Here is a 25,878-nt window from a genome sequence, read left to right as displayed (position 1 = left end):
TTTTTTTTGTTCTTGCTCTAGCAGCTTTTGTTGTTGTTATGGCTGATTTTTTTTTTTGCGGAGATGGAGGAGGTTGTTTCAGTTTTTTCTGTTGTTTTGTTGTTTTTTCTCTTCTTTTTTTTTTCATTTACATATTCACTAAGTTTCTATTGATCACTAAATGGTGTATAGTAATTTCTCCGCCATATTCCAGTGAAACTGTGCCCTGAGATGCTGCAACGTATTTTTAGTGCATTCACTATTGTGATCAGCGGCGTAGCAATTATTATTATTATTATTATTATTATTATTATTATTATTATTATTATTGTTATTATTATTATTATTATTATTATTATTATTATTATTATTATTATTATTATTATTATTATTATATTATTATTATTATAAGTATATCTATTATTATTGCTAATAATTTTATTATTTTTATTATTACTTTGATCCGTTTCTATTTTCATTAAGCAGACATACGATCCTAACGGTGATTACTGTCGATCACTTCCCCAAATTTATCACCCTACCCACGTTCTTTAACATCATCATAATCATCATCATCATCATCGTCATAATCATTTGCTCTTCCACCATCATGAGCATTATAGCTTCATCATTTTCGTCGCAGACGCCATTATCAGTGTAATGTGTATCAGCCTGATATATATATATATATATATATATATATATATATATATATATATATCATATGTAGTTCTCTGCTCCTCAGAATCGTCCACAATGTATTAATAGTAATGATTCTGAAAACAAAGAACCGCAGTAACTAAACTTGCGGTTCCAGTCACGTGTGCATTATTTTTTACTGTAACAAATATCATTATCGGCAACTCTATAATCAAGAATATCTGTAACACAGACTATCGCAACACCATTTATCCTGACCTACTCAAATACACAACTTATGCAACCACTCTTTACATAATCAACACGTAACACATTGAATTTTCTCTGGCTACCATAACAGACTCGCCTTGAAATCATACGGAAATCGAGCATTAATGGATTTTGGTATTAGCTAATCATAGTACACCCTACGACTTTATTATCAGCAGTGGCGTACTAAACGATATTACAATCTTTTTGTGAGATCTACTGGTGTAACATTTAATAAAAAAATAGGCTTTCAATCTATAGACAAGGACACCACCAAGCCCTTATGCTGTACAGGGTTTGAAGTTATTCAGCCATGAGCATCACGTATGTTAGGTATGTTTTATCTTTAGGATAGCTTTGCAATATGGTACTCTTTGGAGAAGACTGTACAAATGCTGGTTTGAAAAATGAGGCCGGTCTCTTCAACCCTTCCAGCAAATCTGAACTGAATACGTCAACGGCACGTTCTAAGTATAATGTGGTGAAGCGAATAGATCTTGAATTAGCATTAATATTTATCCACATTCAAATGTTAAATATCGGTAGAGTTCTGTAAGAAAATTCCATACAAGTTGTTTCAATGACTACTCTTTCAATAATTCAGTTCCCGTTTGCAGTAAATCAAGATCAATTACTCCATCAAACTCTGCAGGATACACTAGACACGTATATTATTAAATATTGTATAATCTAGCCCTAGGTTAATAATTTTCTTACACAACTATTTTCAATGCCATTCTAGCTATAACTATTCTGATATGTACCCAAACTGTGTACTCTCTCTTTTACTCTTTTACTTGTTTCAGTCATGTGACTGCGGCCATGCTGGAGTACCGCCTTTATTCGAGCAACTCGACCCCGGGACTTATTCTTTTGTAAGCCCAGTACTTATTCTATCGGTCTCTTTTGCTGAACCCCTAAGTAACGAGGACATAAACACACCAGCATCGGTTGTCAAGCAATGCTTGTGGGACAAACGCAGACACACAAACACACACACGCATATATATATCTATATATATGACGGGCTTCTTTCAGTTTCCGTCTACCAAATCCACTCACAAGGCTTTGGTCGGACCGAGGCTATAGTATAAGACACCTGCCCAATGTGCCACGCAGTGGGACTGAACCCGAAACCATGTGGTTGGTAAACAAGCTCTTGGACGGTTCAACGTATACCTCTGTACCTATGCTACATATCTATTTGAATATAGTGATATTAGATATTGTTTATATGAAAGTACGTTCTACTCTGTTATTTAGAGATATTTTGACTACTGACAGAACGCAAAGTTAAGGATAAAAATTAGGTGATGATTTCACGTCACCTGGTCATTTGCAATACATATTTATCCTGGAAGCAATGAGGAGGCTGTACGTGATCTATCAATACCTAACAATACAGCAGGATTCCTTAGATAACATGCAAACAACTTTCAAAAGAAGGATGGTCATAGATAACGATGTTTAATCAGGTATAAACACCTGTACGAAAAAAGTCGTTTGTAACTAGATCCAGATTTAACTGCTAATCTCGGATAAAAATCATCTGCATTGCATTGAGTATATATGATTCCCGTTATTTCAGTCCATACAAAAAAAAAAGAAAGAAAAAATAAAGAAAAAGAAAGGAAGGAAATGTTTTTGCCCGTCAATATGTTTATGAACTAACATATTTATTAAATTCACGCAAAATAATAATCATATAGTTTAAATGTCTTAAAGGAATAAATCCTTAAAATCATTGACAGGTAAAATTATAAGATTTGATATCTTGGACATCTTTTGGTAATCCTGTGTGTTTTAATTCCAGATTACGCGAGATTAGGTAGACTAACGTTTGAAATATTACAAATGTTACCATTCTCTGGTTTTATCTATGTAGTACTAGATTGTTTGATGTGTCCATTTCCAAAAGATATTAGAGTGCAATAGGTGGTATATATGACCGCTGTTTCTTTCAGGCCAGTTAATCACATGAAAACTTCTTTGTGGTATCGTGATTGTATGTGCCGTTTTCTCTAAGATATGCAATTCGTTAAAGAGGGAAAGACTAATATCACCGGTTCAAAATATGTTGGCGAAAGCGGGGAGATAATCTTTAGTAAAAATTAAGAAATAAATATCTCATGTTTTGGTGTTACTAAAGTAAATATTTGACCAACCTGGACTATTAACAGCCAACTTTATAGTTTCATTGCATTCTTGCTAATACGATGTTAGACTTTGTGAAGATTCTTCACTTGGCAAGATGTGAAAATGAATTTGGCAAAAATATTATATTGCTATTAGAATGGTCCTTGCCATCAGCGTTATTTGCATATATAGAAGACATTTTTTCAGTCATCTAATGGTATAATTCTGGTATTATATACTTTTTATTTCTATTATTGCAACTGTTCGTGTTTTCTACGATTTTACTCAATCATATGAACTACCAGTAGTTACTCTGGTATTTCTTTTATTGATTTCTATTAAATTAATGGCGATATTCAAGATTGGAGTAAAGAGAATACGAAATAAATAGTTCAGATATTACAAGACATGTTTGGAAGACGTTCCGATTTACACCAATATGCACAAATGTATACGTTATAGAAAATGGGAAAGAAACTCTCAACAGAACTGAATAGCACACGGTCTTCAGAGAAGACACCTGCATTATGCATGCGTTTCGGTCTTTAATGTCTAAGGGGGCTGGATCTCATCCACGTCATTTTGCAGATACTTTTTTAGCCCCTTGGCTACCAGAGAGGTGTGCATTTAAACGATACGGAGATTTCATCTAATTGGGAATCCTCTGCGTTGACTTGGATTTCAATTTTATACTTAAAGAACAGATATCGTTGATTCTCAATGCTATCATAATGACACAGTCAGACTTTCCTTATCGTTTCAATACAAAATATCGCCTTCAAACTATCTTTCCTCGGCTAAATTCGGCAAAAAACATCTCTCCGCTGTTTCTCATATTGCCTTTAGGAGTTCGGTTTTGTTTTTCCCAGAGACTGAGACTTGTTTCATGTGATCGTAAGCAGATATTCTCAGACTCTTCTCTGACTTCAGCCTCTGTAGTGAAAAACTTGATCAAGGAGATTGCTTCCCTCAGGCAGACTGGCGTACGCTTGGGTCTTGCGCATGTGTACTTCCATTCTAATTTGAAACGGCATGGTCACTTCAATCAAAATCAGAACGATATCCGACTTCAAGTCAATCTTTATGATAATATTTGCTTAACTTATAGTTAGGGTGAAGAAAAATTACTCTATCCACTGAGAGATAAATATCACTTAGTGTACACAATTTTAAAACAAAGTTATTAAAATGTGCATGTTGCAGATATACAGTAATATGCCAGATTTATACAACATGCCATGTGTTTCCAAGTACACATTCAGGTTCAGTGGATACCACTACATAAATTTGGAAACAAAAATGCTGCTCTGTGAGAAAACATAACAAATAGGAAGAGAAATATGAAGTAGGTTGATAAAAAACGTGAATCGTGAAGAAGGTACAGAAAAAAAAATTATTCTTCTCTTTTGTGTGTAGAAACCATAATCATGTATTTGATCCAATTCCAAGAAGCATGGATTTCTTCACGGTTCTCCACTTAATTGTATGTGGTGTGCTGTTGGTGGAGAGATCCCATACAAGGCTAAATAACGCGGTGTCGTTATCTTATCAATGTGGGGAAAGTGGACTAATGCTTTGCAAAACATCTTTTAAAAATGTTTTCATGTATGAGATCTGAAGACCAACAGCAAACCACAACGATCAAGTGGAGAACCTCGGATATGCAAGTTGTGCGTCGTAGAAAGAGTGCGAAATCATCTTAGAAGAATGAAACTCCTTACTTATGCACAGACTTGTGCATAAGTATATATACATGCATATATATATATATTATATATATATATATATATATACATATATATATATATATATATATATATATATATATATATATATAATATATATATATAGATAGATAAATAGATAGATAGATAATAGATAGATAGAAAAATAGATAGATATAGATATGTGTGCGTGTGTGTATATATTTACATGCACAAACACATGTTCACTTACACACGCACGCACACATGTACATGTATATATATATGCACACACACATGTTGATCTCATAGGAAAATTAACAACGGATGGCTTTGCAGATGGGGCCATATTAGAATTTTTTTAGGTCGAGTAGCTCATCACGCACAAAAGGTCCCTGTACAAGGGTTGTTTAAGTATGTTGAAAGAAACACCCATTATTCCAGAGGTGAATTATCCAAACGCCAAAGAATTCCTCAAACATATGGCTATGATGTTCACCCACTACGTCTGGTCGTGATCACAGATGCACATATCGTCAGCCACTAGGAGACATCCCATCTGGTTATGGTAGAACACTTATTAGTTAAGATATTATTATTATTATTATTATTATTATTATTATTATTATTATTATTATTATTATTATTATATAAATATACACTTATCTATGTATGTATGTATGTACAAATACAGAGATACAGTTCTATATTTAAGAGATGAGGAATTATGTACATTATTTATTTACATTATTTACAAATGACGGATATTTGTCCTTATTTTGTTTCGGCTGATATACCCTCCAGACTTCATCAGATGTCTTAGGGAAATTTCAACCCTGGGTTCTCATTTCCTGAGTTTTTTTCGATGTTGTTGTTGTTGTTGTTGTTATTATTATTATTATTATTATTATTATTATTATTATTATATTATTATTATTATTATTATTATTATTACTATTATTATTCCTATTATTATTCAGGTCACTGCCTGGAATGAAACTCGGAATCTTGCCGTTAGCAGCCCGCGCTCTCAACCACTACACCACATGGAATCGCAGTCGAAAACAACGAAGCCTAGTTTACTTTGTCAGAACAATGAATCTTAGTCTCTGTTTATCGAGCACATCTTATCTAGCTTCAGGGATGTTAAGCTCCAATATGTATCAGGGACACCATATTAATCTTGAGAAATATCCTTCTACTTTACCCTTAATCAGCAGAATAGGCAAGCTTGCGGAAGCAGAAGGCATTCCAGTCAGAGTAGACAGGTAGAAAAAACAGCCTTTCTATTGCTGTGCGTTTGTGAATGGATTTAGCTTATAGGACTCAAAACATATCTCCGTAGTCAGCTTAAAATATCGCTTCCCTGCCTGCCTGGCAGATACAGACACAGGTTTCCATTTAGGTGTGCACCTGATACCTGTACACATTTGGTTGTTTTTTTTTTTGGCGCTGGAGTAATATAAGATGCTGAAGAATATCAGTCTACGTGATAAAAGCTTTAGGGTATGCTAAAGATATATATTTTACGAGACCGATTCTCAATAATGGTAAATTCTAGCACTTGAGCACTTCAGAATTCGAGTTACAATTTGCTTTCCTTTCTAATTGGTTGAGGAATATATTATATTTGCTTTATTTTGCCATGCACCGATTTTTTTTATATGCCTCGGCAATGACCACTCGCATGTAATATTCGAATTGTTTAGCCTCTCCCGTCAGCACTTGTAAAATATGTCTACAATTCAAAACATAACCATTCTGTTTTATGCCTAGGCTGAACTATTCATTTTATAATTTCACTATATTTGTGTATTATTCCGAGACAGTGTGTAGAGCGATGTGAATATATTCTATATTAATGACTCTTAGCAAAAGAGAATTGGAGATATCACTGATGTGAAATTTATGTCTGTGTGGGTGTTGTGGTTGATAATAATTAGGTTGTTGATACATAAAATGATGTATACGTCAGACTCAACAAATACTGAAATTGAAAGAATGTGGATCAAATGAAACTCCTGAGACGTATTATGCTGGCATCATTTAACGTGAAGACAGCAATCTAAGAGAGACGAGAGATATAGGTCTTATAATTTGTGTGCCAGAACCGATATCGAAGGACATATGTGACAAAGTCCATAGAAAAAGGTTTTATTTTTTCAGAACAGAAAATAGTGAGAGAATTTCAAGCAGTGAAGGCTGCAATTAATAATGGGTGTGTCCAGCTTGGGACTTTACAGATGATTGTCGTTAAACAATAGTCTGAAAGATTAGTCAGCTTTTCTTCAGCGATACAGTGAATATTTTAACATACAGAAACAGGAAAAAAGAGGGGAGAGACAGAAAGAGAGAGAGTTTTGTGAGGATGGGATCGAATACAAGATTTAAAGCAAATATTAGTGATGGAAGCGGAAGGAATGACGTACTCATTGGTTTGATATGACTGGAGTAGCTTCACGCGTGGCATTTGTGTGTTCATGGAGGTGAGCCTAGCTGGTAAAAGAAAAGCGTATACTTTCGTTTGTGATTTATCTAACATAAGCAATATTTGGTGTGAGGCAAAATGTTTACAAAGCGTGAAACATTATTAGGAAGTGTACAGAATAAACAAACATTATGATTAAAGAATGTACATACTTTGGGAATCGGAACACCTTTCAGATGATTGTCTTCTACTAGTTATTGCGCTGAGTAGAATTGTGTTATTTTGTCGAACGTTTATACACCGCCATTGTTATTACGAAATTTTGGTGTATATTCATAACTGAACTAACTTTAAGACTTGTAGGCTTCTCTGAGGTAATGTGCATCTGCCTCCAAGAATAGTCAGCAACAGCTGTCTGAACTACAACAATTCAGCTGATCTATGATATCATGGCTTTAGTGAAATGGGAGACACTGCATATTAAGTAGATGTATTTTATGTAGTGACGCTGATCCAGCAGTCTAGTAGACAAAAATCTTTATATAGAGGGATGGTTTCACCGAGTACGTGTATAGGCAGAAAATGCATGTGTAGGTGGAGGGAAATATATGGCGTAGAGTTGCGGAGAGCGATAGAATTCTATAATTAGCTTCTCATATGGTCATCAGTATTTGATGTATGTGACAGCCAAAGATAAAAAAGAAGAAACAAACGTACATTGAGTTCACCGGTGAAGGGTAAAATTAAATTGTGGTATTCCATGAAAATTATGTCTTCAATGAAATAGATATTTTCTGAAAAAGAATTTCGCGAAGAATCATTTATGATTTAAGGTGTTCAGTGATCGGAGAAGAAACCTATGTCTTTTGTAGAACCAGAGGATGAGATTTTCGGCCAAAATAACCGGAAGACTTTTCTTCCTTTGGATTATTATTCAAATGAGAGAGGCAGTGAATTGGAAAGGAAAATTAATATATGCATAGACACAGCTATTTATAATGAAAGTTGAGGGTAGAATCTAATTATATTTTCATTTGTGAATAAAAATAGAGGCAAATTGTCGGAAAAAATGTGTAACTAACTCGGAAACGGCAGTTTATCAGAGACTCAAGTCAGTGTGTATTGAAGGCATTTAAAAGCCCTTATGCCAGGAGTGAATAACTAACTTGAATGCTAGTTGATGTTTTAAACTTTATATTCCTATTAATTTCGACTAAGAAAAATCAAATCCGTAGCTCCATATCCGTATATTCATATACGAGGGAAACTTCAAATGTTTATGTTCTATTCAACTAATCTTGATACATAAGCAAATTTTAACTATCAAAATTATATATATCTAACGAGAAATCTATATTTGTATTTTATATTCAGACTAATGTAACATAAGACACGCCGAAAGCCTGCAAAAGGTTTAAATATAATATACATTACATCAGAATCATCATTGATTTACGAAAGTAATACGGCTGGGAATAGAAACAAACACAGCCACAACTTTCCAGTAGCATTGGAACATTACTAAGGCTCAAAGTCGATACAAAAATTATATATATGAAATCATGTAAGACTGTGTAGTGTTTGCGCAAATTTAACTATATATACATATATGAACGCAGATATGTATAATATATATATATATATATGTATATACATATATATAATATATTATATTATACATATATTATGCTATATTATATAAACGCATACACACACACATACACACACATATATATCTTGAAAACCAAATATACAATTACGTTGAATATATTGATTCCAGAACAGTTGGCGTCTATCTGAAACAATGCAATATTCTAAAGAGAAAAAATAATAAATGGGAAAAGATTGTCCAACTTGAAACGAAGAATACATGGCATAAATATGCGGTAAAGATATTCTTCATGTACTGAACCTAAAAACTAATGACAAAGTGTAGGGAGAATTGACCTTACGAAGAAAGAATCTTAAATATAAATTAGAAACATATCTACATATGAAAACCATAAAGAAAATTATTGCTTCACAAAAATAGTCTAATGGAATAAAGTATAAAATATTCATAATAATATGGAATCTGCTTTTGTGTTCAAGCCCAAAGATATTTGTTTTACCAATTCCATCAGTCACGCCATCATATTTCATGTTTTATATGTCTCCCTATTTCTTCCCCTCGAACATTTTATTTGAGGAGTAATCAATATACATACATATATTTGTCTGTTGCCCTTACTCTTCCTCCGTAGCTTTCTCGTAATACATACATATAATAACTACAACTCTACTACTAACAACAGCCACAACAACAACAATAATGATAATAAAAATAATGGTAATGAGAATATATAAACACATTATACACACAGTCACACACACATATGCATATATATATATATATATATAGAGAGAGAGAGAGAGAGAGAGAGAGGCATGTATGTTTATAGAGGTATATAGATATAAGTATATACACATTTCTCATAAAATCAGATTAGAATTATGAAAGTAACTTTTAGTTTTTTTTTTCTCTCTTGTTATTGTTGTTATATCTCGCTTTGTTCGTGTTTCTATTGCGACATTTTTATTTCTTTCTTTCCTACTTTCCTTCCTCCGTTCATTCTTTCTTTTATTATTTCCTTCTTTCTTAAAACAGTATTATTACATTTGAGATTCATTTTATAATGTCGCAATTATTGAACGGTACATATAGTAAAAACCTTTCATGTTCGGAAATGCAATTCTTATACATACATAACACATATATATGTGTGTGTGTATGTGTGCGTGTGAGTTTATACATACGTACATAGTATATATTTATGCAAATATGTATACACACATTCATATACAGGTTTAAACCCGCATCAACTACACACAGATACATAAATAAATATGCTCTCACATGGAACGATCTTAAATACTCACTTTAATACACATACATATAAATATGTATGAATGTATATATGTATATATATATATATAAATACACACACATATATATATATATATATATATATATATATATATACATATACATACATATATATATGGATATACATGCATATATATATATATGCATATACATAAAATTCTAATAAATATATAAGTACATATATATACATATATATGTATGTATGTATGTATGTATTTATATCAGTGTTACATCGTAAATGAAAACTAGATATTATGTCGAGCGGAGAGACAATAACGACCACCGACAAAGAAGATCTAATAAATATTGTGACCCACCCCGCTCCAGAAGAAAACGAATATCAACTAACTGAATTTCTTAGACAAATGTTATTAGTAAATAGGTGCGACATTTCAATATGTGATGCACAAATACACCACAATTCAAATTCAAATGTAACAACCCTAATGTATAATATTAAGGTATATATTTATCTAAGGCTTCTGAAAATGGAGCTAAATATTTTTCAGTTATTGTCATATATCTTGTCGAAACTTAATCGGTTTCTTATCTTTTCTTGTCTTTTCCCTTTTTAAACATATTTCTCCTGCAGGTACCATGTACATACATACATATATATGTGTGTGTGTATATATATATATAAATACACATACATGCATGCAGGAATACACACACACACACACACATATATAATATACATGTATAATGTATATTTACGTATCTGAATGTATATATGCATATATATATATAGTAGTGACTGTATATAGTGACTATATGAGTCGCTATGTGGTAAGTAGCACATGGTTCTTGGTTCAGTCCCATTGCATGGCAGCCTAAAAAACTGTCTTCTACTATTGCCTCTAACCAGCAAATCGTTGAGTGGGCGGAAACTGAAATAAGCCCGTCGTATATATATATATACACATACATATGTGTGTATGTCTGTCTGTGTATGTATGTATGTTTGTATGTGTGTGTTTGTTCCCCAACATCGCTTGCCAACCGATGGAATAAATACTTGGCTTACAAAGAATAAGTCATGGGGTCGATTTGTTCAAGTAAAAGCAGTGCTCCTGCATGGCTGCAGTCAAAGAATAAAAGACAATATATATATATATATATATATATATATATATATATATATGTATATATACATGCATATACACTATATATATATATATATATATATATTATATATATATATATATATATATATATGTATATATATATAATATATATATATATATATCTGTGTGTGCATTTGGGAAAGTGTCTGGCAAACGGTCCCATGGAGCTCTCTGTAGAAGTTTGTTCAGATCTTTTTCAGTTTAAGTAAATATTATATTAATAGAACATTATTCTACCTTTGGTATTTGAGTATTATACTTCCATCTTGTTATGCATCTAGGAGCTTACTTCTACATGCGGATATATATCCATATATTATTGACATATATATATATATATATATATATATATATATACAATTTGCATGCATATATTTATACATATATATATATATGCATATATACATGTATGTACATATGATAAACCCCCATCACATTTATGTATATGTGTGTGTTTGTTTTAATTGTGTGTAATACACTGCATAGACAACAAAAGAAATACTTTATTGTGATATTTCAAGTCTGCTTTTATTGCGAGCGTTTTAATGTGCCTCTCTTTTTTCTTTTCTTTTTCTCTTTTTTTTTCTGTTTTCACCATAAGAAATAACATGAAGTAATAGAACAAAGCAAAAAATATTGACGTCATTTTAATAGTAATTATATGGCTGCAGAATGAAACACTTTTACTGACACGTATTCCTTTTTTATATTTGTTTTTCTTCATATTTTAATAATTCATAATCATATCCCTTTACACGTTACTTACTACATATATAAATTGAAAGTTGGGTAGATACCTTAAACAAACTTTTTCAATATGAAAGCTAATTTCTTTTTTATTGTTTGGTCCAGATGAATACTATTGTTCTGTTGGTGGTGATAATGTTGAATTTCCTAAACCATTTTAGTCGAGTTGAGCAAAGGTCTTCCAGCCGTGACTATCTAGTCTCTTTGAATGTCATAGTATCTGTATTTTCCCATGTAGTCTTCTATTTTGATAGGAAGGAGTTTAAATCAACGTAGTTTAGGCTGGTATTTAAGTACCATTCGAGCGAATATTTAGCTTACTTTCGCCTTACTGTTGTTAACAAAACTCTTCTTCGTCGGTGAGCTTGTGAATCAGTGTTCATCCCATTTCCTTCCTGAAATCTATAAAAATGTATGAAAACAATTTATCAATATATACGAAAGCAAATTTAAATGTTCTTGAAAGATGCTGTTGTAATAATTTTGTCTCATTCCATGAAGCCGATAATTTATGAAATGCTTACTAATAATGACGCTGAGACAGATGTGGCTGTTCTTTCTAGCACATTCTGCAATCGATTAAAGTCTCTGTCATTTCCCCTGATATTTATATACATTTATATCTTAACTTTGACAAATTCAGTGTTAGACGATATATTATAAGATATTTAAGCGATAAATTTGGCCTATATTGTGAACAAAGGTAGTTTTCACACTTATTCTTCTCTCCTCGATGTAAGTTGAAGCTTGACACGGGATATTCGAAATAAAACTGTGCAGAGAAATTGGTAATCTTACGTAAGTTAGTGGACGATAACGAATAACTGCGACGAAATGCTTCACAACATTGACATTCATGTTTGTCATTTCTGTATTGAAATCCTGTTTTACGCACCCCATTGCGACACAGATCATACACATTACACCTAGGCACCCACAAATTTATTAATTGACTTAAAATATGACCGCTTTCGTATCAGTAATGTGTTCGTTACCTGAACATCATCAAAATGGTTATGTTTCAGAAATTAAAGAATTATACTACTTATATAGATTCGGCCGGTGAATGGTTGGAAAAAGGTATGAATAGGTAATGGTAGGAGGAAAGTGCCATGGTGCTGGAAGAAGAAGAGGCAAAGTGACGGGACAAAAAGGAAAACTAGGAGGGTGAGAAATCTGTTTGAAAATGTTGCAGTGAAAGTGTTGAAAATGCTGAAGGTGTGAAAGCGAAGGAGGGAGACCAATCGCTAGTGTAAGGTAAGGGAGGAACGCTTTTTTTATTCATCATCCATATAGAGAAATTATAGGAGAGAGAGACACACGAAAATAATACTGAATGTTTGAGAAGGTAGAGAAGAGGAGGAACAACTTGTATTTTTATTAGTGTGAGTGCGAAGAGATGTGAAAAGGGAGGGAACTGCTATTTGGGAGGAGACCAAGAGCAATATTTTGATATATATATATATATACATACGTATATTACAAAAGAAAATTAGAATATGTGTTAAGAGTGACTACTGAAGAAAACCTAAAATGTGAATCATCCCATATACAGCGTAATTTACAAGATATTATCTGCTAGAACTGCATAAGTCTTATTGATGGTTTTGTTGTTGCTGGTAGTGATGTTAATATTAAGAACTAAATACACGTTTACAGACAAATGTCTAAGTAATGATTTAAGAATTATGTATATAGATATGTAGGTTTAAAACACTATAGACGAATGTTTAGAAATTTAATAGTAGAAGAATTAAATTTTTGAAGAGCCATTATTTAGTTGATATTATAGCAGTTGGATTTTAGTGTCGCGATTTGAAAATTGACATTTGGCATATGATGACCATTATATGAAAATAGGTATATCTATATCTATCTTTATATATATATATATAGATAGATCCGACAAAAGAGTACGTTTGAAATTATTGACTTAATCAAGCATTCTATACATTTTTCATTAGAGACTTCCAAATCTTAACTAAAATTTCTTCTTTATCAGAGATGCTAGTGTTTTCTTCAAATGTAAACATCTTACCACTTCCTCCTTCTAGCCCTACTACATTATCTCCCCTTCTACTAAACATTATACTCAGCCAGATTTGCTCCACATGTCTACTAATCACTCTGTCCTCATACCTTCAAATCTTCAAAACGCTGTCTTTTTAGCCCTCTACAATAGTCCTCTATTCAGATTAACCTAATTCATAACATATTGATAAGCAATTGGCCTGTACTGTATATTGCGGAAGCAAACCATATACACCTTCTCTAAGATGCTGTCAATAAACCCTTCGAGGGACGCTGTATCTCATTCTTCTCTTAAATGTATAGTACAGATAGAGTTTCCGATCTTGTGTACCAACACTGGACTTATGATATATAAATTTATATCGGTTCTTATTATTGCCGTTGTTATATATGAATATATATGTGTGTGCATTATTTACATTTGACGGATATTTGTCCTGAACTTGTTTGTTGTTAAAACAACGTTTCAGCTGATATACCCTCCAGGCTTCATCAGGAGTCCTGGGGAAATTTAGAAATTGGGTTCTCATTCCTAAGATATTTTTCGATTTTATTATTATTATTATCATTATTATTATTATTATTATCATCATTATTATTATTATTATCATTATTATTATTATATTATTATTATTATTATTATTATTATTATTATTATTATTATTATTATTATATTATTCAAGTCTCTGGAATCGAACTCGGAATCTTGGGATTATGGAATGAATTTTAGGGCTTACAAATCTAATATTTTCCTATCCTTCCTTAATACCGGTTCCCATATGCTATTCCTACCTGCACTAGATCTGCTTAGGAGGTTGTTGTGTCCTGGCATATGTGCTGCTTCTTTTAGTTTTCGTATTTTCCAGTGGTTTTCTCTGTCTAATATTTTAACCCCCACCCACACACACACAGGGAAAGCTGGTCTTCATTTTTTTTTCATCGTGTATGGAAAAAGGAGTCCACCTCCCTCTATGGGATGAAGTTAAAACAACCTCCGAAGCAGACCGAGTGCAGATATGAAGGCTGGAGGGTATATCAGACGAAACGTCGTGTTAACAACAAACAAGATGAGGACAAATATGAATTGTAAATATCAAATATAAATAATGTAAATAATGTACATAATTCTTCATCTCTTAAATATAGTACTATATATGTGTGTATTTGTGTGCGTATGTGTGTGTATGTATGCGCGCGCACTTGTTTCTGTATGTGTGTGTGATTGTGCATGCACATGTCTGAGTGCATATGCGTAGGTATGTATGAGCTTAAACACAGTATAATATAAAAGGCAGATTTATTGAAAGACACCCTAGAGGGATTCCATTTTTAGTAGATCACGTGTTCTCTTTATAGTTCACGTATGTTAATCTAACCTAAATTTACTCTCTAAAGGATCTCAAAATGTCACTGTCTCGATAGAGAAGAAATATGTGCAAGGTCTAAGAAATCGGATACTATTGACACGCCTTTCATTAAAAGCTCATGGGTGATATATTCAGTAATTTACGAGAACCACGGTTGTATAACGTATACATTTTCAGTTATGCACATCTACAAATTTGAAAAAGTGATGGTGACCCTGAGAAGAACTCCAGTATAACAAGGACAAATGTTATTGGCCCGGAATTTGAAAAGTCGTTCTCGTAATTTTTTTTACCGATGACATGAAAATAATGCAAATAAATAACTAACAAATAAACAATGAGCATAAATACATAAAAAATAAATAACATTCGTCCAATGATCTTCTTATTCGGCTTAAGCTATTATCATATTATTTGTAAAATTCAGTGGGAGCCAGAGGCAGTGTGATTAGATATATAAAAAAAAGTTTTGTTCCAAAAGGTGTTATGTCGAATATAGTACGTAAATAAAGGATAAATATTCGAAAGAAAAGATCTTTGTTAAGATTCAATGCTTCGACAATTTGCATTGTTTCTTGAGCTTCGTATATTTATTAAAAAAAACCGACATTCAGCCGGACGTACATCTTTGTAGCTCGTTAAAAATAAATATATTTGTTGAAATTCATCCGCCGTTATATCTAAAACGGAAACATTTGTCTGGAAGGAAAAAAAATTACACTTGCTTAAAATACTAAGTAGGCCTTCATATATTATTCAGTTGCTGTCGAATAGTTTCGTTATTGGCTCTCATAAGGAAGAGTCATCTTGTAAACTCCAAATTTAACAAAGAAATAATAATTGTATTATTTATGAACACACAAATATATATGTGCAAACACAGACATTCTTTCTTTCCCTTCCACTCGTTCTGCTCTCACTTACTATACACACACGCATACACATACATTAGGTACACACATACATACATACAAATATTCATACATACATACATACGCATATGTATATATATATATATTATATATATGTGTGTGCTTGTGTGTATGTGTGTATGCGTGTATATATGTGTGTATATATATATTATACAGAGACAGTAAGAAACGCATATACTAACATTTAAATATGCCTACATATACATATGTAAATATCTATATGTGTGTGTGCTTATGTATATATATATATATATATATATATATATATATATATTATATATATATATATATGTAAAATCTTGTGTAGTGCTAAATGGTTGAGATGCATGTCACGTGGAGGGAAACATGACATTAATTAGAACAATGTTTACGATAATGTTAATTTAATTAATTATTTAACTTTCACAATGTTAATATATAATAATTTGACATCATTTATGAACGTCTTAAAACTCTATCATTACTAGATATTTATCACTATCATTATGCACCATCGATGGATAGTTACAACTTCATTTGTAAATAAAATGGAAGAATTTCCCTATGCAAACACATTATTCCCCTCAGCATGATGTTAATAATTACAATTAGCACTTGTTTAGATACTTATATTTTCCTTCTGTTTATTAAACACACATATTTTCTTTAGATGTCTGTAATAATTTTCGGTTATGTTTACATTCACATTTCAAAACAATGCATTATATTCATGTACAGAAAATGAATACTGCAATTAAAATTTAATTAATGATTTATCTTTGTAAACAAGGTACTTAAACTTATGGTATATATATTTCTACATACCTCACAAGTCTGCATTAATGTTTATTATTAATTGCTGATTTTCTCTGTATTAGGAATCCAAATTAAAATGCTTTTTTCCTAGTAACATGAAGGATTCTATTCTATTTATTTCAAACAATTATTTTAAATATAAATCTATGAATGTGTTTTCTAGTTTCGTAACAAAAGTAATATTTAATCAGCTCGTAGGATGATGACGATGATGATAAAATTTTGCACTTTCCACTTTATTACACTTCCAAGCTGAAATTCACACGATTAATTGTAAATAACAGCCAACTGGCAGAATCGTTAGCACGCCGTGCAAAATGCTTTGCAGGATTTTGTCCGAATTCACATTCTGATTTGAAATTCCAAATATCGTCTCTTCCTATCATCCATTCGGGGTCGATGAAATCAGTATCAGTTTTGCGCTGGAGTCGATATGAGCGGCCAAACTTTCAGGCCTTGAGCCTTAAGTAGAAAGGACTTTTAAGGCACATTCGTTAGAGCACCGGGCTAATACTTTGCGTCATTTCGTCCGTTTTTACGTTCTGAGTTCAAACTTTGCCGAGAATGACTTTGTCTCTTATCAATTATCGACCGATAAAATAAATGCCAGTCAAACAGTGGGTTCGATGTATTCGACTTAACCCCTCCTCCGAATTTAGTGGAATTGTGCCAAAATATTAACCATTATTATTTTCATTAATTAAGTAATGTAGTTAATTTCGCCATAGGGAGATTTAAATCTAATTGTATCAAAGAATTTCATAATTATGATAAATATTCCGTAATCATTAAAGTATACATCAAAACCTACCAAATTATATCATCCGAGACATTCATAAAATCAAACTGCACCAAAGTCTCATATTAAAATGAAACGACCAATAAAATTGCCGACACCATTATATCTGCAGTATTCCTTACTTTATTACACTTATTAATGCAATGAATCAGTGAGAAATAGGCGAAAATTTTAAGTTCAGCGCTTTTATGTTATGAATTCTGTATGTGTTCATAAAGAAATCCTATTTTATATAATCTATACAATATAGTACAATTTTTTGAAGACGTAAGACTATCAATTACAATGTAAACAAATCTGAATAAAGTGGAGCATCATTGTAATTCATAAAACATTGATCGAGACTTATGGAAACTGTGTATCTAATATGTCATATGGCATTTAATTAATTGTATCCGTTTCAAAATTCAAATAAACCACATAATTTCCTGTATGCGAGTAATTTGATTATTCGATTGTCTAGATAAAAATATATTTACTTTTCAGCTTCTTTCTTTATGATTTTGAAGTGATATTGAGTTTAAAGCATTACATCACTGAATGTGTTACTACATTGGTTCAAGACTGTAGTAAAGGCAAAAGTTTACAAGATATAGGTTGTAACAAGATTTAGGAGAGCAGACAATCAGGTAATTCGAAGTGAACAACGCATTCTTGTATTAGGGAATCTGTAGAGAGAGCGTTTTTCTTTCTATGACACCGAAACAAATTTATAGGGGCAAGCAAAAAAGGGAAAGAAAAAATGTAAACTGTGAATTCCACCCTGGGGGTTATTTGTTCGAACAAAATGAGTCATAAATTTATCGGAATGATGGAATACAAGTATTTTTAGTTACCCATCTGTGAATGGTACTCGTTCTTTGCAAATAATATATATAAATTAATATATATATATATATATATATATATATATATATATTATATATAATATGCATGACATATATACACCCAAACTCGTACAGACATTATATATGTGTGTGCGTGTGTGCGTATAAATGCAAGTGTGTGTGTGTATTATAGGTATATATATATAAAGACAGAGAGAGAGAAAGATAGATAGACATATATCTAGATAGATAGATAGATAGATAGATAGTTATATATAATATATATATATATATATATATTATATATATATATATATATCTAAATAGATAGATAGATAGGTTGATAGATAGATAGATAGATAGATAGATAGATAGATAGATAGATAGATAGATAGATAGATAGATAGATAGATAGATAGATAGATAGATAGATATTATGTATTTAAAAATGAGTGCTGAAAGTGTCTTCGCATCTTTGGACTTCTGTCAAGAATCGTGTTAAGGTAGATCCTCAATATTTCTTGTAAATGATTACTCTGGAATAAATTTGTTGAGTAATATTTTACCATAATTTAATTAATTTAACTTGACAAATGAAGATTAAACGCCAACAAACAAACACACCTATATACCTATATATATATAGGTATATCTATCTATCTGTGTGTATGTGAGCGTGTGTGCATATGTGTGTGTGTGTGTGTGTATTTATGCACACAAAACCATGTAGGAAATTGATTCGTCATTCTCTTGTAGTTCAGGCCTTCTTGTCTGGTGTGACTCTCCTGGTGGTAGTGGAAGGAATGAAACTTATCTGGAATGAAATCATGAAAAATTCGAATTATTTGTATTTTATTGCTGTAGTTTTATCATGTCCCATTAATTACTCGACTCCAGTACCTCATTATTCCGTTTCTCGTTTTCTATGTCTTTTAATGAAAGAAATCAAAATGTCGCCTAAACTAGACGCCATACGGCCGCAGGTTTACCCATTTCAGCTTTAAGGACAGGAGTAAATTCAAATGCTACGTTTTTTCCCAAACACAATGTAACCGCAAAAAGAAATAGAAAATGCCATCCTTCCGATCATAAATGCAATGCCCGGACCACTGCACCACACACTTTCACCAGATAACGTAAAGCGAAATGGAATTTGGCAACTTAGGAGATGGCTGATATTGATTGCTGGTGGCATTATATGAATATTTCAGAAAAGCATATATTACAGATTTACTTCTTTACGTTTTCGGAGCTTTCAATTGTCACCATGCTGAAGGAATAATTTCTAGGATTCGGCAAAAACATCGATACCAATAACAACTTTGAATCTCGCATCTACTCTGACTGTATTTCACTATCATTGCTAAGCAAAAAGTGCAACTCTCTACTCTCCTCTGAAATGTGCATAAAAATGTTGTGGTAGAATCCCTAGTCTCTGTGAAGGACACGTTCCTTCGGTTTTTCTTTCTCTCACAGAGAGATCACTATAGACCTGAGCATTGACAATGGTTTTCCAGTGGCAACTACTTACATCTTAAACCTGCTGCATAGTCTTCCGTTCTCTGATATATATTATATATATATATATATATACACATGCATACATACATACATGCATACATATATACATACATATATATATATGCGTGTATGTATATATATATGTGTGTGTGTGTGTGTGTGCATGTATATATATGTATGTACATGTATACATATCTATCTATTATATATCTCTCTCTCTCTATGTATATGTATATATATATATATATATATATATATATATATATATATATATATATATATATAATATTATTATATATATATACATATGTACAAACACACACATACACACACATGTTATATACATACAGAGTCAGAGATCGACACGCAGTCAGACAAACAGAAAAACTGACACAGATATATATATATATATATATATATATATATATATTATATGGAGAGAGAGAGAGAGATAGATAGATAGATGATAAATAAACATAGATACACACGCATGTTCGTGTGTGTATGTAATGTATGTATAGAAATACACATGTGTTTATCTTTTCTGTTTTTTGGCGGATTGCATGCCTGTTTAGGAAAGTATATCGCATATTTCTAACATGTCGATAAACTATGACTACGTTTTCCTGTTATCTTCCTTTCTGTGCAATACGTGCGTGTACTTAAAAATATGAATTTACACACTCAGTCACACACCCATCCATTCACACTCACAAATATATATACATACAATATGTATATAAAACCGTGTGAGTGCATTAGTGTGTACGAGTGTGAGCCAATGCATGCATGTATTTTCTGAACCAGTCTCTAATCTTCTTATACATAAAATACATTTAAAGACTTTGAACATTACTTTCTTTCGTCACTAAGTAAATTTTCATATCATTTCATATCAATCTATACAAAACTATTGAGGTTTCCTGTTAAAATTGAGGGTAACAACCGATGGCGTTAAAAATATGCATAACATTACAATTTACTGAAAACAATCATTGTATTACTAACATGTTATGTGCGCTTTCACGATGTTTTACACAATTCTTATAGATCTGTACTGGAGTTCAAAAAAAAAACAGACATTTACTCTAATATCCAATATATGTTAGCACATGACTAAAAATTACGTGAATAAGATTGACTTACATATATTATATATATATATATATATATATATATATATATATATATATATATATATGTATGTATATGTATGTATATAATATATATGGCTACATATAACTATATAAATACATATACATAATATATATATATATCTATACATATTCATACATACACATATATACGTATATACATATATATATATAATACCTTATATATACATATATATATATTTTATCATATATATATATATATATATATATATATATATATATACTTGCATATGTATGATGTATGCATGTGCTAGTATGAATTTAGATGCATGTGTATTTGTAGGTGTACTTGTCCTGAGGTGCATGCCTGCCCGGTAATACAACTGAGGTGATATGATTATATAGATATATATATATATATACACACACACACACACATATATATATATATACAGAGAGAGAGAGAGAGAGAGAGAGATGTAGATATATGTGTGCAATGTTTCTGTGTGTGTATGTATGTGTGTGTCTGTACATTCTTTACCGTCTGTATGCCTGTACACCGTATGTATCTGATACATATTTCACATTCATGTATAATGTACATAATAGTATTCATAGCTCGAAAACATATGCTGTGTCTTTCTACTATTCCTTTGTATATTATATTCTTTAGGGCTGCTTATTTTTCCATGTTTCTTTTCATTTTTATGTTTATGTATATATTTATTTATTTATTGGGACCTACCAATTTACTGAATATACTCAAAGGCCATTCTTTGTGATATGCAGATATCAATATGAAAAAGTCATGTTAATTATTGAAACCTTTCTCTTTTCCCAGACACTCCTTTCATATAAATAATCATTTGACAATCGACATGCAATATACTATTGAAAAAAAATACCAGTCGGGAAAAGACCAATTGAATTCTAAAATAGTTACCAATATATTGGCTTTTAGATCGTTACATCCTGTGTTTAATATTACATTTTTTTAATATGCTGAGTAGCTCTGGTGTAAAACATCAAAGCAAACAGCCGGGAATCATAGGTGTGCATTTAATAAAACAGTTCATGGATATTAACATCAGTTATATTAAAGACCATTATACGTATGTATGTATGTGTATACACACCTATCTATATATGTATGTACATGTGTGTATGTATATGCATATACATATACATATGTATATAGGTATGTTTACATTTATTCATATATAGATTGTGTGCACATATGCATATCTTTAAGTATATATGAATATATATACATACATATATACATTTTTATATATATATATATATTATATATATATATATATACAGATAAATATATGTATAGATACGTACATATGTATATATATATATATTTATATATACATATATATATATATATATATTATATATATATAATATATATATATATATATATATACTACCCCATGTGTCAGTACCATGATGCATATTGTGTGAAAATACCTGGTGACAGAAGAAAAAAACAACACAAATGCTATTATATATCCATAAAACAAACTCAATAACATTCTAAGCTACCTCATTGTTTTAAAGCCATGTTCTTGTATGTTTTTTTCATACTTCCCTAATTGTATATAGTATTTTCATTGTTCCTATGAGTTCTAATTATGTGTACATATATATATATGCATTCATAGTTTTGTAATTCGATATCTGGTGTGGATGTACTTTAGAATGCTTGTTGTTTATTTAGAGATTTACGCTGCCTGTCCTTGTATTGATGTGGACGGAGATATAGCCAAGTAATGGAAAGTTAAGCTAAAATTGCTCAAACGATCAAACATGCCAATTAATTATGTTAGAATTTCCTTCATGGGTTTCAGAGTGGAACTTTGTTTATATACATACATACATATACACATGATTATATATAAACATACATACATACATATATATATATATTATATATATATATATATATATATATATATATATATATATAATATATATATATATATATATATATATATATATATATATATATATATAGATAGATAGATAGATACGTATTTATTTACGACCCAATATTTGTATATATGCATGTATATCATAACGGTATACATATATATATATATATATATATATATATATATATATAATATATATATATATAGCTGTTTGTTCTTCCTACTTGTGCAGAGTCGCTCAAACTTTTACAAGGAGCGTTATATATATATATATCTGCATGTAACATATAAGTAAATATAGGTAGACATATTGGTATATATGTATGCAAACGTATGTCTATGTTGGTATATATACATTCATGTGTATGTGTATGCTGGTATATAAATATGTACGCATGTAGATTTGCAAGTACTCATGTGACGATTTCTGAATGATTTGGTGCTTGCATATGATGGAGAAATAAATGCAGTTATATCTGATTTTGATATAAATATTTTACGTAATTCTAATATAGACTCGATGTTTGGGTGGTATAGTTTCGATTTTTGTAAATTGGACACCTTTGCCTATCTTCTGAATTTCACCATTGTTCTAGACATAATTATATACGAACGGAACTAGACATAGAATATGTAACGTAACTTAAGATTTAGTCATTGGCCAGTTGGTTACACATACTGACATAACTCACAATATCGTATACTTATGTGCTGGTAGCTAATCGGTCGTATTTTCCGAATAAATGAAGACTTAGATCAGCTACATTTGATAAAGGGAAATCTGTCGAGAATAACCTTAGTTCTAATTGAGCGAACCAGTTCACTTGATGAGCATTATGAGAAACTGCTAATGTACCTCGTTGCAAATTGTTATTTTCAATTGTAACACGCTTTACTCTCTTTTACTTGTTTCAGTCGTTTGACTGTGGCCATGCTGGAGCACCGCCTTTAGTCGAACAAATCAACCCCAGGACTTATTATTTGTAAGCCTAGTACTTATTCTATCGGTTTCTTTTGCCGAACCGCTAAGTTACGGCGACGTAAACACACCAGCATCGGTTGTCAAGCGATGTTGGAGGGACAAACACAGACACACAACACACACACACACACACACATATTTATATATATATAATATATATATTATATATATATATATATATATATATACGACAGGCTTCTTTCAGTTTCCGTCTACCAAATCCACTCACAAGGCTTTGGTCGACCCGAGGCTATAGAAGAAGACACTTGCGCAAGGTGCCACGCAGTGGGACTGAACCCGAACCATGTGGTTGGTAAACAAGCTATGTATGTAATACTTCACAAGATTTCTTTTGCGACGTACCTCGTTTCAAACTAGCCCAAAATAGAGAGTTGTCTCTGAGAGTAATATGTGCTCACGTTAGGAATTCTGTAAGACAATATATAATTACATATCCTATTGTAAGATTGTTGCTTCAAAATTTAGACATTGATAATGTCGTTACGTAATTCATTAAAATATTGTGAGTTCTTTGAAGAATACTCATTTCAATCGAGGCATCATACTCCCAATCACTATGTATCCAAATAAATTGTCACCGGAAATTGGCGTTTATAGTGTTCTCAGCTAAAGAGAAAGATAACACAGCTATTTATTGGAAAGTTCTTGAGAATATCTAAAGCAACACTATAGGTTTTTACCTCCAACGAGGCACTATGTATATTAAGTGCAGCACTATAGAATAAGAATGACAGATTCCCACGTAGCATTCTTCTCTTAAATTTCACTCACAGAGCTTTGTTTCATCTGATTCTATGTTAAATGGTATTTAGTGAAAGGCCCATGGTATTATATCGGACTAATAAACGAAACAGCATGCTCGTGAAATTAACGTGCAAATGGTTGAGCACTCCACTGATACGTGTAACTTTAACGTAGTTCTCAGGGAGATTCAGCGTGACACGGACCTTGACAAGGCCGGCCCTTTGAAATACAGTTACTACTCATTTTTGCCAGCTGAGTGGATTGGAGCAACGTAAAATAAAGTGTCTTGCTCCAGGACGCAACGCGTTGCCGGGAATTGAAATCTCGACTTTAAGATCGTGAGCCGAATGTCCTAACTAAAGCCACGCACCTTCACTCGTCCATGTAGTTGCGAAGCAAAGCCTTAACCAAAATGCTACACTGTTCAAATATGTGATAATACAAACCAATATGTGCGATTTAAATATATATATATATATATATATATATAACGTATAGAGGCCCTCACTTTCTCTGTAATTTCCGTTGTTGTATATTAGAACCTCAATGCATGCCGCCCCACTAATGTTACATACGTATATTTCTCTGGGTTGGTAACGAAGATTACACATAAACTTATTCATTTTAGATTATAAAACTAACAACGGAAGAGAAAAAGCTATGACTACTGTATATCTGTAATTGTGCCCGATAATATTTAACCCCAACAAGATAATTTTTTCACTATCAGACCTAACCCTATATATAACTAAACATAAGTTAAGTAAATTATGCCAACAGCAAAGAGATGTTATCTTCAGGATGTACAAAATTACACTGCTTCACAATGTGAATAGGGGTAGATAA

Source organism: Octopus sinensis, linkage group LG16, assembly GCF_006345805.1.
Source record: "Octopus sinensis linkage group LG16, ASM634580v1, whole genome shotgun sequence".
In the NCBI taxonomy this organism is placed as follows: Eukaryota; Metazoa; Mollusca; class Cephalopoda; order Octopoda; family Octopodidae; genus Octopus; species Octopus sinensis.
The sequence above is the reverse complement of the archived record's forward strand: the minus strand, read 5'-3'. Positions refer to the sequence as shown.